Source organism: Gorilla gorilla, chromosome 4, assembly GCF_029281585.2.
Source record: "Gorilla gorilla gorilla isolate KB3781 chromosome 4, NHGRI_mGorGor1-v2.1_pri, whole genome shotgun sequence".
Classification (NCBI taxonomy): domain Eukaryota; kingdom Metazoa; phylum Chordata; class Mammalia; order Primates; family Hominidae; genus Gorilla; species Gorilla gorilla.
This window is the reverse complement of record NC_073228.2, coordinates 160,939,660-160,953,858: the sequence shown is the minus strand read 5'-3', so window position 1 is coordinate 160,953,858 and position 14,199 is coordinate 160,939,660. Positions and strand designations below refer to the sequence as shown.

Genomic DNA, 14,199 nt, shown 5'->3' with positions numbered 1-14,199 from the left:
CTTTTATATATATCTTTTGTTCCTTAATTTCTCTCTTAATTTGTTTTACTTGCTCTTTAATTTGTTTCATTTGTTTTGCAATTTCATTCTTGGCCAGGTGCGGTGGCTCATGCTGTAATCCCAGCACTTGGGGAGGACGAGGCAAGACATGCTTGAGCCCAGGAGTTTGAGACCAGCCAAGGTAACATAGCAAGACCCTGTCTCTACAAAAAATAGCCAAGTGTGGTGGTGCACACCTGTATTTCCAGGTACTCAGTGGGCTGAGGCAGGAGGATCCCCTGAGCCTGGGAAGTAAAGGCTGCAGTGAGCCATGATCGCACCACTGCACTCCTGCCTGGGAGACAGATGGAGACCTGGTCATAAATAAATAAATAAATAAATAAATTTAAAAAATTTTATTCTTAATTTCTTCTTCATGCATTAGTCATTCAGGAGCGTGTCTTTTAGTTTCCCTCTATTTGTATAGTTTTGAATATTCGTCTTTTTATTGATTTCTAGTTTTATTCCATGTGGTCAGGTAAGATACTTGATATGATTTTGATTTTGAAATTTTTTTTTAGCCAGGTGTGTTGGCTCATGCCTGTAATCCCAGCACTTTGGGAGCCCGAGGCAGGTAGATAACCTTAGGTCAGGAGTTCGAGACCAGCCTGGCTAACATGGCGAAAACCCATCTCTACTAAAAATAATAATAATAAAAAAAGTAGCTGGGTGTGGTGGCAGGTGCCTGTAATCCCAGCTACTTGGGAGGCTGAGGCAGAAGAATTGCTTGGACCTGGGCGTCAGAGGTTGCAGTAAACCGAATCTTGCCATTGCATTCCAGCCTGGCTGACAATCCTGGAGAATGTTCCATGTGCTGATGAGAAGAATGTGTATTCTGCAGCTATCTAGTGAAATGTTCTGTAAATGTCTGTTAGGTCCATTTGGTTTATGGTGCAATTTATATCCAGTGTTCCTTTGTTGATTTTCTTTCTAGAAATCTGTCCAATGCTGAGAGTATAGTGTCGAAGTCCCCAACTGCTTTGTATTGGGATCGATCTTTCCCTTTAGATCTGACAATATTTCCTTTATATATCTGGGTGCATGGTGTTGGGTGCATATATATTTACAATTGTTTGATTTTCTTGCTGAATTGATCCATTTATTATTATATAATGTCCTTCTTTGTCTCTTTATACAGCTTTGACTTCAAGTCTGTTTTGTCTGATATAAGTATAGCTACTCTCGCTTGCTTTTGCTTTCCAAATCAGAAATCCTTAACTTCTCTCTTACTATTTTTGCAGTTGAGTGGTTTTCTCTAGTGATAAGGTATTATTCCTTTCTATTTCTTCTTTGGGTATTGGCTCTACCAATGAGTTTTATATTTTTGCTTTTCAAAAGCAAGCAGGAGTAAAAAAGAAAAAGAATATCTTTTTCCATGAGCAAAAATCTTTGTCCAAAAGCAAAACAATATCTTTTTCAATCCTTTCGTTTCCAATCTATGTCTTTACATATAAGATGAGTTTCTTGTAGGCAGCCTATAGTTGGGTCTTGTTTTATTATGCATTCAGCCAGTCTTTATCTTTTAAATATGGAATTTAATTAGTTTACATTCAAGATTATTATTGATAGATGAGAACTTATTCCTGCCATTTTATTGATTTTTTTTGTTTTGTGTATCTTTTGTTCCTTAATTTCTCTCTTACTATTTTTGCAGTTGAGTGGTTTTCTCTAGTGATAAGGTATTATTCCTTTCTATTTCTTCTTTGGGTGTTGGCTATACCAATGAGTTTTATATTTTTGTATCTTTCCATGATGGTGGTTCTTGTCTTTCACTTCCAGATGTAAGACTCCCGTGAACATTTCTTATAAGGCTCATCTAGTGGTGATGAGTTCCCTCAATTTTTGCTTGTCTGTGAAAGATTGTATTTCTTTTTCATTTCTGAATGATAGCTTTGCTGGGTATGAAGTTTTTGGCTGGCAGGCTTTTTTTTTTTTCTTTCAAATCCTTAAATCATTCTCTCCTGGCCCGTAAAGTTTCTGCTGAGAAATTCACTGTTAGTCTTATAGAGATTCCCTTACGTATGACCCAACAGTTCTCTCTTGCTGTTTTTAGAATTCTGTATTTATCTTTGACTTTTGATAATTTGACATAATGTGCCTTAGAAAGGACCTGTTTGAATCTAATGTATTTGCGGTTCTTTGAGCTTCCTAGATCTGGATGTCCATCTTTCTCCCAAGACTTGGAATATTTCATTAAATATGTTTTTTTAATATAACTTTTCCCTTTTCTTCTGCTTCTGGAATGCTTGTAATGCAAATATTTGTTTGCTTAGTGATGGTTCATAAACCCTGTAAGCTTTCTATTCTTTCTTTCTTCTTTTTTTTTTTTTTTCTGTCTGCCTATATTATTTCAAAAGACCTGTCTTCAAGTTCAGGGATTTTTTTTTTTTTCCTTTGGCTCAGTCCATTCTATTGTCAGAACTCTCAATTGTATTTTTTATTTTATTCATTGAATTCTTTAGCTTTAGAATTTCTATTTGGTTCTTTTTTAAATGATATATATCTGTTGAATTTCTCATTCAAATTATGAACTGTTTTCCTGATTTCATTGAATTGTATACCTGTATTCTCTTGTATCTCACTGAGTTTTATTAGAATTATTATTTTGAATTCTTTTTCTGGCATTTTTAATACTTCCTTAGTATTGGGGTCTGTTATTGGAGAATTATTGTGTTCTTTGGGAAGAGACATGTTTTCTTGCTTTTCCTTACATTGATTTCTGTGCAAGTCAGTGAAACGTTTGCCTCTTCCAATTCTATGCAGTAGGTTTAGTAGGCAATGACTTATTTGCATAGATGGTCTTGGAGTGTTGGTTCAATGGAGTGCATTGGCTTTGGTTCTAGGTGGATGCAGTAGTGCAGTGTCCATGTAGTTTCTTCAGTTGTAATCCATGTTAGTGATGTTTGCATGTGTCTCAGTGGCATAGGCTAAGAGAGTTTGTGGCAGTGGTGGTGCAGCTCTGCTGGAAGTGGGCTTTCAGGTTATTTCAGGTTATTTCTCAGGTCAGTGTGCCTACATGGCCATGGTAGGTTGGCCAACTTGGGGTCTCACTCATCAGGGTTGGGACCACAGAGCTTTTACTTTAACTAAGGGCATCAGTGTGCTGTTTCGTGGCTAGCCTGAAGGCCGATCATCCAGGGGTGGCCCATGGTGCTATTTCTTGAGTCCAGTACACTGGTTGCTTTGCTGGCCTGGGGGGGTGTGTCTCCTGGGGATGGTCCTTGGGGCTGTTTTTTAGTTCTGAGAAGTGAGTAAAGGTTATTTGGGCTGGCCTGGGGGGTGTCTCCTTAGGGTGGTCCACAGGGCTGTTTCTTAGGCCTGGGATGTGGCCATATGGCTTTTTGGCTGGCCATATGGTATGGTAGAGGTGGACCACAGGGCTATTTCTCAGGCCCAGGATGGGGTGCATAGCTGCTCAGCTGGCCTGGGTGTGTGTCTGGTGGGGGTGGACCATGGGGCTGTTTCTCAGGCCTAGGATGTGAGGGGACACACAGTTGCTTGGCTGGCCTGGAGGTGTGTCTGCCAGGAGCAGCCTGCAAGGCTATTTCTTAGGCCCTGGACATGGGCACATAGCAGCTTGATCAGCCTGGGAGCATGCCAGACAGGAGTGGCCTGTGGGGCTGTTTCCCTGGCCCAAGATGTGGGTGCACAGCTGCTCAGTTGGCCTGGGGGCTTGACTGCCAGGAATGGCTCATTGGGCTGTTTTCTAAGCCTGAGACATGGTCACAAAGCTGCTTGTCCTGCCTGGGTATGCGCCTGCCATGGGCAGTCAACAGGGCTATTTCTGAGGTCCTGATTTGGGGTGCAGGGCCTTTGGGCAGGCTAGAAGTATGTCTGCAATTGTAGGAGGGGGTGCTAGATGCCACAGGGCTGTTTTTCAGGCTTTGGGTGCAGGCATGTAGCCACCCTGCTAGCTTACAAATGTGTCAGCTGTTGAATGGCTCAGGGACCTCTCTTGCTCAGGGGAGGGCCTACAGTAGTTTGGCTGGCTTTAGGGTGGGTTTGCCGGGGGCAGGACTGACAGACTATTCTATTTTTCTAGCTGAATATGTGAGCAGCAGGGGTTGGTTTCCCTGCTGGGCAAGGCCAGAGTCAGAGCTAATCCTGGGCCCAGCCTCTGCAGAGTTGGGGTTGTGACATTTAGTCACCTGTGTGGGCTTGGCAGAATGAAGATGGAGCCCTAGCTGGAGAGATGTAGTGGCTACTGGCCCGCAGAGGAGGATGCACTCCAGATGTGGCTCTGGTCTCAAGATGGCACTATGCTGCACCAGTTTGGCTCACACCAGGTCGGGGGACCGAGTAGGGGTGGGGAGTGCATACCTTGTGTCCTAATCCAGAGTACACAGCTGCATTAATTCCCTATACCTCTCCTAACTGGGCTCAGGGCTTGTGAGGACCTTGTAGGATTCTCCTGTAGTAAGGACTGTAGGTATTTTTGGTGGCAGTGGGGGCTGCTGGGGTTCTTCTACTTACTGTTTCCTTGTAAGGGAAAGTCTCTTCTGTTTCTTGGCCAGTCTGGGCTGGGGAGATGGGGGCTGCAGAAGCTGGGTGCATCCATAGTGTCCTCCTGGGTTGCTAGTCATCACAGGTGCCTCTCTACTTTCCCACTGTACTCTAGTGCTGTCCCTTTGACATCTGGTCAAATCTCAGCTATTATTTATTGCCTTGGTCCTTTCTTTTGGGGGAGAGGAGTGCCAGGCATCTCTAGTCAGTCATCTTGCACTATGTGATTTCTGAAATAGGTAGAGATGTCATTACAAAGTAGTGGGAAAATGATGAAATTTCCGATAAATGGGGCTGGGATAAAACATGCAAAAATAAATTCCAGGAAGATTAAAGGCTTAAGCATGGAAGACAAAATTACAAAGATTTAAGTTAATGTAGGCAAATATTTTTATAATCTCTGGATAAGAGGGGAATTTCTTAAAAAGTACTGATGTACTACTCAGAAAAGGAAAGATTAGTCAACTTTACTATATTAAAATTAAGAAAGTTCAAGAAAACATACTGTATATTTCCACGTGGATAGTGTAAAAAGGAAAAAAAGAAAGAAAAAAAAGAAAACACAGTGTAAAGTGAAAAGCCCAGTGTGGGAGAAAATATTTGCAATGGATTAAAACAGAAGATAACTAGTACCAGAATATATAAATTATTTGTATAAGATAATAAGAAAAATATAGAAACTCAATGGGAAAATGGGCAAAAGAGTTGAATAAGCATTTGTCCAAAAAAGTCCAAATAGTTCCTAATCAAAATAAAGGATCCTGACTGGGCACGATGGCTCATGCCTGTAATCCCAGCACTTTGGGAGGCCAAGGTGAGTGGATCACCTGAGGTCAGAAGTTCGAGACCAGGCTAGCCAACATGGCGAAACCCTGTCTCTACTAAAAATACAAAAATTAGCCAGGTGTAATGGTGGGTGCCTATAGTCTCAGCTACTTGGGAGGCTGAGGCAGGAGAATCGCTTGAACCCAGGAGGCAGAGGTTGCAATAAGCCAAGATTACACCACTGTACTCCAAACTGGGTGACAAAGCAAGACTCTGTCTCAAAAAGAAAAAAAAAATGGCCAGACACAGTGGCTCACACCTGTAATCCCAGCACTTTGGGAGGCCGACGTGGGTGGATCACCTGAGGTCAGGAGTTCGAGACCTGCCTGTCCAGCATGGTGAAACCACATCTCTAGTAAAAATATAAAAACCAGCCGGATGTGGTGGCACACCCTTGTAATCCCAGCTACTTGGGAGGCTGAGGCAAGAGAATTGCTTGAATCTGGGAGGTGGAGGTTGCAGTGAGCCGAGATAGTGCCACTGCACTCCAGCCTAGACAAAAGAGTAAGACTCTGTCTCAAAAAACAAAAAATGAAAAAAGTTAAAAAAATAAAAATAAGAAACAAAAGATTCTTAACTTATTAATAACTGTGAAGATTCAAATTAAAACCACAGTGAGATGTTATTATAGCTTTACCAATTTGGCAACAAACAAACAAAAAGACAAAAAAGCCAACTTTGATAATACCAAGCGTTGCTGAGAATGTAGGATAAAAGAAATTGCTGTATACTGCTGCTGGGAGTCTTAGAAACTAATTAGGCATTCTCTAGTAAGGTTCAAGATGTTTATACCTTCTGACACAGTAATTCTGCTCTTAGAAATGTAGTCCAGAGAAGCTTCTCTATTTGTGTACCAGGATTCATCTATGAGAATGTGCAGAATGGCATTGTTTATGATAACTAAACAAAAGATAAAGTGTCCCTCTAAAGTAGAATGAACGTGGCCGAGTGTGGTGGCTCATGCCTGTAATCCCAGCACTTTGGAAGGCCGAGGTGGGCAGATCACCTGAGGTCAAGAGTTTGATACCAACTGGCCAACATGGTGAAACCCTATCTCTACCAAAAATACAAAAATTAGCTGATCGTGGTAGCACGCACCTGTAATCCCAGCCACTCGGGAGGCTAAGGCAGGAGAATCACTTGAACCTGGGAGGTAGAGGTAGTACTGAGGTGAGACTTAGCCACTGCACTGCAGCCTGGGAGACAGAGCGCAAGATTCTGTCTCTAAATAAATAAATAAATAAATAAATTAGAATGAACAAAGAATATGAGGTATATTCATTCCCAGAAAAACTGTTTAGTAAAAATACATAAACAACCTACAGGGATACAAACAGCATGAATGGATTTCACAAATATACTATTGACTTAAATAAAACACAAAAGACTACAGACTATATGATTTTATTCACATAATGTTCAAACCCAAGGAAAACTATACATATAATTTTGGGATACACATAGCTGGTAAAGCTATAAAAAAGACTATAATTGCAAAATTCAGGGTGATTTCCTGTAGGAGAGAGGGAAGATTTTTATAAATAATTTTTTTTTTGTAGAGATGGGATCTCACTCTGTTGTCCAGGTCTTGAACTCCTGGCCTCAAGCAGTCCTCCCACTTGGCTTCCCAAAGTGCTGAGATTACAGGTGTGAGCCATTGCACCCAGCTACTTTGTTTTGGAGAGACAGTCTTGCCATGTTGCCTAGGCTGGCCTTGAACTCCTGGCTTCAAGCAATCCTCCTACCTCAGCCTCCCAGGCATGAGCCACTGTGCCAAGCTGGGAAGATTTTGTGATCAGGAAGAAGTACATGGTCTTGGCATGGGGAATAGAAGAGACTTATGGAGACTAGCAGTGTTTTATTTTTTTTTTTGGAGTCCTAGTTACTTGAGTTTTTGCTTCAAAGTATTTATAAACTATAAATTTATGTTTATATAACGTCCTATATTCTGTTATATTTCCATTAAACAGTAGTTTGACCTTAAAGCCATATTGTGACATCATTACATATCCATTGTTTTGGAAAAAATGAAAAAGCCTGATGGTACTGATATTGGCAGCAGCATAGAACATCAAAAGAGTTCTCACTGTCGGTGAGAATGTGAGCTTTTGAAAGCTGCTCAACATTCCCCTGTAAGGTGGATGCCTTTGAGAAGAGAAAAATGAGAATGTGGGTCAGAGACAATGCGGGGGAAATAGTAAAGTGAAAAAAAAAAAAAAAAACAAGCAAAGGACCTCAAGGGACTGACGATGAGTACGTCCATGTATTGAAGACTATGATAAGCTTAACTATCTGAACCCGGGGTAAAAGGCTAATAACCAGCAAACAGAAAGATAAGGGCGATGCCACACTGGAAAACATGCTCAGAATGAGAGACCACTTATGCTGCTCCCCCACCAGTGGGGCCTCTGTAGGAGGTTGTGGGACCTTCACTTTCAAGATGAGACTGCAGATAAGATTTCCCACAGTGACTCACATAGCTCAGCTGAATTTTTTGGGTGAGGAACCCCTTTTCATTCTTTTCATTTTCGTCATTGAGAGCCTAGCTGAGCTATTAAGGGTGTAGTATTTCTACACCCCTCTCCATTTCCTCTACTCTAAAGACATTTAGTTACTCAGGCAGGAGCAGCATCAATTTCCCTTAGAAGTTACTTAATGGAAAAGGCTGGGTGCGGTGGCTCACGCCTGTAATCCCAGCACTTTGGGAGGCTGAGGTGGGGGATTGCTTGAATCCTGGAGCTCAAGATCAGCTTGGGCAACAAAGTGGGACCCCTTCTGTACAAAAATAAAAATAACAAACAGGGTGTGGTAGCTCATGCCTGTGGTCCCAGCTGCTCAGGAGGCTGAATAGGGAAGATAAGTATTTATCTTGCTCCATGCCACTGCCAGTATTACTACCATCAGACTTTTTAATTTTTTATAAAACAATGGATATGTAGATGTCACAATATGGCTTTAAGGTTAAACTATTGTTTAATGGAAAAATATAACAGAATAAAGAACATTACATAACATAAATTTATAGTTTGTAAGTACTTATAAACTGTAAGTATTGAGCTTATGCCCAGGAGTTTGAGGTACAGTAAGTAATGCTTGCACCACTGCACTTCAGCATGGGTGACAGAGAGAGACTCTGTCACTAAAATAATTTTTAAAAAATTACTTGCTGGATAAATGTTGTGATAGCTCAGAATGCTGACTTGTCCTTCCTGGGCCACTGTATTCTATATTGGAAGGGGCTTTAAGCTGGCCTTGCACTCACTTGAGTGTGACCTCAAGCTTAATCTCTCTGGCATCTATTCATGGTTACTAAATAAAAAACTCTCTATAAACACAGGAGCTCTTTATCATCTCTTCAGGGTTGTGAAGAGCATGTCCTTGCAACTTAAAAAACGCTGCATTAGTAAAATGTCATTTTTAGGTAAGAAAAAAACCATATATACGTGGAGGAGAAAGTTTCTTTCCCCATCTCCTGCCTCATCCCTTTTTGTGTAAGGGGTCTCTAGTGGATGTTTGTTTTTGTTGTCCAACTTCTGTCTCTCCTCCTGAAATGCACTGCAGTTTTTATTTGGGGGAATCACTCTTCTCTCATTTCAGAACATGAAGTGTGGGGAGGTGGCCCAGGCCTAAGCCTATTAATGCTTTTTGACCCTTTGGGGACAGTGATTTTTCAGGAATGAGTCTGTGACTCAGACCCAGACTTGGGCCTTTGAAAGAGTATAAATCTCTTAACCAATAGGGGAGTAACTCACACAGATGCATGCTCTGTGGGTGCAAGAGAGGGGCACTGTGTAGAATCTGAGAAAAGAGGCAGCCCTGGAGGCAACTGAATGTTAACATCAGTCAGAAACTAGGTTCTTGGTGACCTCTCTGAGAGCCACTGAATCAAGCCTTGCCTGAACCTGGATTTTTCCATAATGTCAGTTAATAAATTCACTTTATAGTTGAAGCCAGCCTGAGTTGGGTTTTCTCTCATTGGCAGCATAATAATGTATGGGGTCTTTGGTAAGAGAGTTTTGTTGGCGTATGGGTGCATCAAAATCAGTATAAGAACACGCCATAGTCATGCTGTGAGAGGTAGTCAATAGCAAAGGGGAAATTTATTTATCTTTGTAAACACATTATTCTGAAGACCCTGAAAAACCTGAAGTTTCTTCCAGGTATGCCCAGGATCTTGGTGGTCTGACGTAGCCCTCTTAGTGCTGGGACCTGGTGAGGAGGGCAAAAGTGTTGAAAGTTAACTTAAGCTGGGCCCAGTAGCTCACACCTATAATCCCAGCACTTTGGGAGGCTGAGATGGGCAGATCACTTGAACCCAGGAGTTCAAGACCAGCCTGGGCAACACAGTGAGATTCCCATCTCTACAAAAAAAAAAAAAAAAAAAAAAGAATCTGAAAGAAGACTCATTAAGTTGAAAGTGGCTATTTCATGGTACTGAGATTATGACAACATTTGTTTTATTTATTTTTTAATTCGTATTTTTCAAAATTTTCTGCAGTGAATATGATTTATATAATTTTTTTAAAAGGTTTTTAAAGTACTATACAAACACACAAGGTGACAGTACGCTTCATGGGAAGTCACGTGGCTAGTTATAATCTGGAAGTCAGAACACCTAGCTCACAATTGCTTAATTTAACCTCTTACCCTTAATATTCAACCTGTTTCTTCCTTTGCAAAATTTTGAACTAATCTCAGTTAGGTCTATGTAACCTGAGATGTGATTTAACCAAGTTAATTATCAACTCAATTTAAGTACATATAGGGTCCCCACCTTAAGTGGTCATTGTAGTTACTCCCCAGTATCTATTCCACTGCACTTCCCAATTGTGTAGGGAAGATTCTAGTTGGACTAAGATTTTCCGGGTGCTGCCATCTAAATAACCCATATTATCCTGTCTCCTGATCTGGCTCTAACTTCCATTTTATGAACTTTGTCAAGTAGCCCTTTAGTTATCTATAAAGGTGTAACTCTAATTTTGCATAATTAGAGTTACACTCTATGCACACTGTGCCTGGCCCAGTGAGTTCATCTAATGGAGTCTATGTAGCTGTAATAAAAGAATGAGGACATTCGGCCAGGCGCGGTGGCTCACACCTGTAATCCCAGCACTTTGGGAGGCCAAGGCGGGCGGATCATGAGGTCAGAAGATCGAGACCATCCTGGCTAACACGATGAAACCCAGTCTCTACTAAAAATACAAAAAATTAGCCGGGCGTGGTGGCAGGCATCTGTAGCTCCAGCTACTCGGGAGGCTGAGGCTGGAGAATGGCATGAATCTGGGAGGCAGAGCTTGCAGTGAGCCGAGATCATGCCATTGCACTCCAGCCTGGGGACCGAGCGAAAAAATAAAAAAGAATGAGGACATTCTACATGAGCTGAAACAAAAGATTTTAGGCTGGGTGCAGTTGCTCATGCCTGTAATCCCAGAACTTTGGGAGGCCGAGGTAGTTGGATCACTTAAGGTCAGGAGTTCGAGACCAGCCTGGCCAACATGGTGAAACCTCGTCTCTACTAAAAATACAAAAAATTTGCTGGGCATGGTGGCTCGTGTTTGTAATCCCAGCTACTCAGGAGGCTGAGGCAGGAGAACTGCTTGAGGCAGAGTTTACAGTGAACCGAGTTTGCACCATTGTGCTCCAACCTGGGTGATGGAGCAAGACTTCGTCTCAAAAAAAAAAAAAAAAAAAAATTTAAATACATTTAAAAAAGAAGGTTGCATGCTGTGGAGCAACCAGACAATTGTGATGAAATGTGAAGCACAAGGCACCAGCTGTGACGTGTTTTTGCCAAGAAGTCAAACCACATTCCAACTAAACCTCTAGAGCAAACTTTCATTTTCAGCAAATTCGAAGAAAAGAGGAATAATGTAAATGACCCCACAGGGAAACAGACAAACCCTGAATGTGGAGCATTTCACAGGACAAAACCTGGTTTGTATAACTGGTTTGTATAACCAATGGCAAGGGGGTGGAGGGCAGACTGTCTTCGATTAAAAGAGACTTGAGGGACATAGCAAACAAATGCAATGCTGGGACTTGTTTGGATCTGGATTTAAACAAACTGATTGAAAAAAGACATTTTTGAGATAATCAGGGAGATTTGGCTATAGACTGAAGTACTAGGTGCTTCTAAGGCATCATTAAATTTGTTATGTGTGATAATGATATTATGATTATATTAGCAGAATGTCCATTTTTGTTTGTTGGTTGGTTTGTTTTGAGACGAAATTTTGCGCTTGTTGTCCAGGCTGGAATGCAGTGGCACAATCTCGGCTCACTGCAACCTCTGCCTCCCTGGTTCAAGCGATTCTCCTGCCTCAGCCTCCCAAGTAGCTGCGATTACAGGCACCCACCACCATGCCTGGCTAATTTTTTGTATTTTTAGTAGAGATGGGGTTTTCACCGTGTTAGCCAGGCTGGTCTCGATCTTCTGACCTCAGGTGATCCACCTGCCTCGGCCTCCCAAAGTGCTGGGATTACAGCCGTGAGTCACCACACCCGGCTTCAGAATGCCCATTTTTGAAAAAGGAAGATTGCACACTAAAGTACGTAAAAGTGAAATAGCACGATGTCTGGGATTCGTTTAAAAATATTTCAGCAGACTCGGCATGGTGGCTCACACCTGTAATCCCAGCACTTTGGGAGGCTGAGGCAGGAGGATCCCTTGAGCCCAGGAGTTTGAGACCAGCCTGGGTAACCTAGTGAGACCCTTGTCTCTAAAAATAAATTAAAACAAATTAAAAAAAAAAATAAAGGGCCAGGTGTGGTGGCTCCTGCCTGTAATCAGCACTTTGGGATGCTGGGATGGGCAGATCACCTGAGGTCAGGAATTTGAGACCAGCCTGGCCAACACGGTAAAACCCTGTCTCTACTAAAAATACAAAAATTAACCGGGCATGGTGACAGATGCCTATAATCCCAGCTACTTGGGAGGCTGAGGGGAGGCAGAGGTTGCAGTAAGCCGAGATAGCACCATTGCATTCCAGCCTGAGAGACAAGAGTGAAACTCCATCTCAAAAAATAAATAAATAAATATAAAATAAAATAAAATAAATAAAGTTTAAAAAATAAATATTTCAGCAAATAAAATAACAATAGGAAAATGCAAGGTTCAAAAAAGGTATGTGGTATTTTGTCTAAGAAAAGAGAGTATGAGAATATATATTTTATTTTCTTGGGTTTGCATTGGGAGTGTACACAAGAAACTTACGCAAATGAAAACCTGGTAGGGTGCGGTGGCTCAAGCCTGTAATCCCAGCACTTTGGGAGGCTGAAGTGGGCAGATTGCAAGGTCAGGAGTTCGAGATCAGCCTGACCAACATGGTGAAACCCCATCTCTACTAAAAATACAAAAATTAGCTGGGCACGGTGGCAGGTGCCTATAATCTCAGCTACTCAGGAGGCTGAGGCAGGAGAATCGCTTGAACTTGGGAGTCGCAGGTTGCAGTGAGCTGAGATTGTGACGCTGCACTCCAGCCTGGGTGACAGGGCGAGACTCTATGTCAAAAAAAAAAAAAAAAAAATGAAAACCTATAGCATAGGTGGGAGAAATAGGGGTAAACATGGAAGGATGGGATCATGGGATCAAGGCTTCTTGAGCTTTTTATATTCCTTTTACTTTTTAACTATTTGAATGTATTATCTAAAGTTTTTAAGAAAATAAACAGGAAATAAAAGTTAAGTGAACATGAAAATGTTCAGAACCAGCTCCCTACACACACAAGAGAGTTAAAGGAGATCTCTAGACCCCTTCATATCTAGACTTTAATGAACTAATAAATTGTTAATGTTTTATAAAGCTGGTCTCAGTAGCAATTCTAGAAATGAGCAGAAAACAAAGTGGTAAAAACAAAACATCGCTGGGCACGGTGGCTCATGCCTGTAATCCCAGCATTCTGAGAGGCCGAGACAGGTAGATCACCTGAGGTCAGAAATTCGAGACCAGCCTGACCAATATGGTGAAACCCTGCCTCTACTAAAAATACAAAAATTAGCTGGGCATGGTGGTGTGCGCCCTTAGTCCCAGCTACTTGGGAGGCTGAGACAGGAGAATTGCTTGAACCCAGGAGGAGGAGTTTGCAGTGAGCCGAGATCGCGCCACTGCACTCCAGCCTGGGTGACAGAGCAAGACTCTATCTCAAAACAAAAACAAAAACAAAAACAAAACAAAACAAAACACAGAAACTGAGGGCTGATGCTTTTAAGAGCCTTGACCAAGTTCATGCTGCTAATAAAAATAACCCCAGACCCCATATTTAATCTATTCTACCTTACACTTGAATATGGGCATTTGCTGGTTATTAGTTATGTGGGAAGACAAACATTAAATTAATAAAACATAATTTATAGTGGAAAAAATCTGTCACTTAGGGGGCTTATGCTCTCATTCTAAATCACCAATCATGTGCCTTTCGGCAAATCAATTTTCTGAAGTCTCAGATTCCTTGTCTATAAGATGAGAAATTGGCTGGGCGCGGTGGCTCATGCCTGTAAACCCAGCACTTTGGGAGGCCGAGGCGGGTGGATCGCCTGAGGTCGGGAGTTCAGGAACAGCCTGACCAACATGGAGAAACCCCGTCTCTACTAAAAATACAAAATTATCCAGGGTGATGGCACATGCCTGTAATCCCAGCTACTCAGGAGGCTGAGGCAGGAGAATTGCTTGAACCCGGGAGGCAGAGGTTGCAGTGAGCCGAGATCACGCCATTGCACTCCAGCCTGGACAAAAAGAGCGAAACTCCATCTCAAATAAATAAATTAATTAATTAAAATAAAATAAAATAAAATGAGAAATTGATTATGATCTCTTGAGTAACTGCCACTCTGCAA

The 14,199-nt window shown here is 41.8% G+C and overlaps 1 protein-coding gene across 1 annotated transcript in view; it reads left to right on the top strand.

The window, feature by feature from the left end:
* Positions 1-14,199, top strand: part of HAVCR2 (hepatitis A virus cellular receptor 2) — a 71,473-nt gene that overhangs the window by 32,929 nt on the left and 24,345 nt on the right. The window lies entirely within an intron of this gene.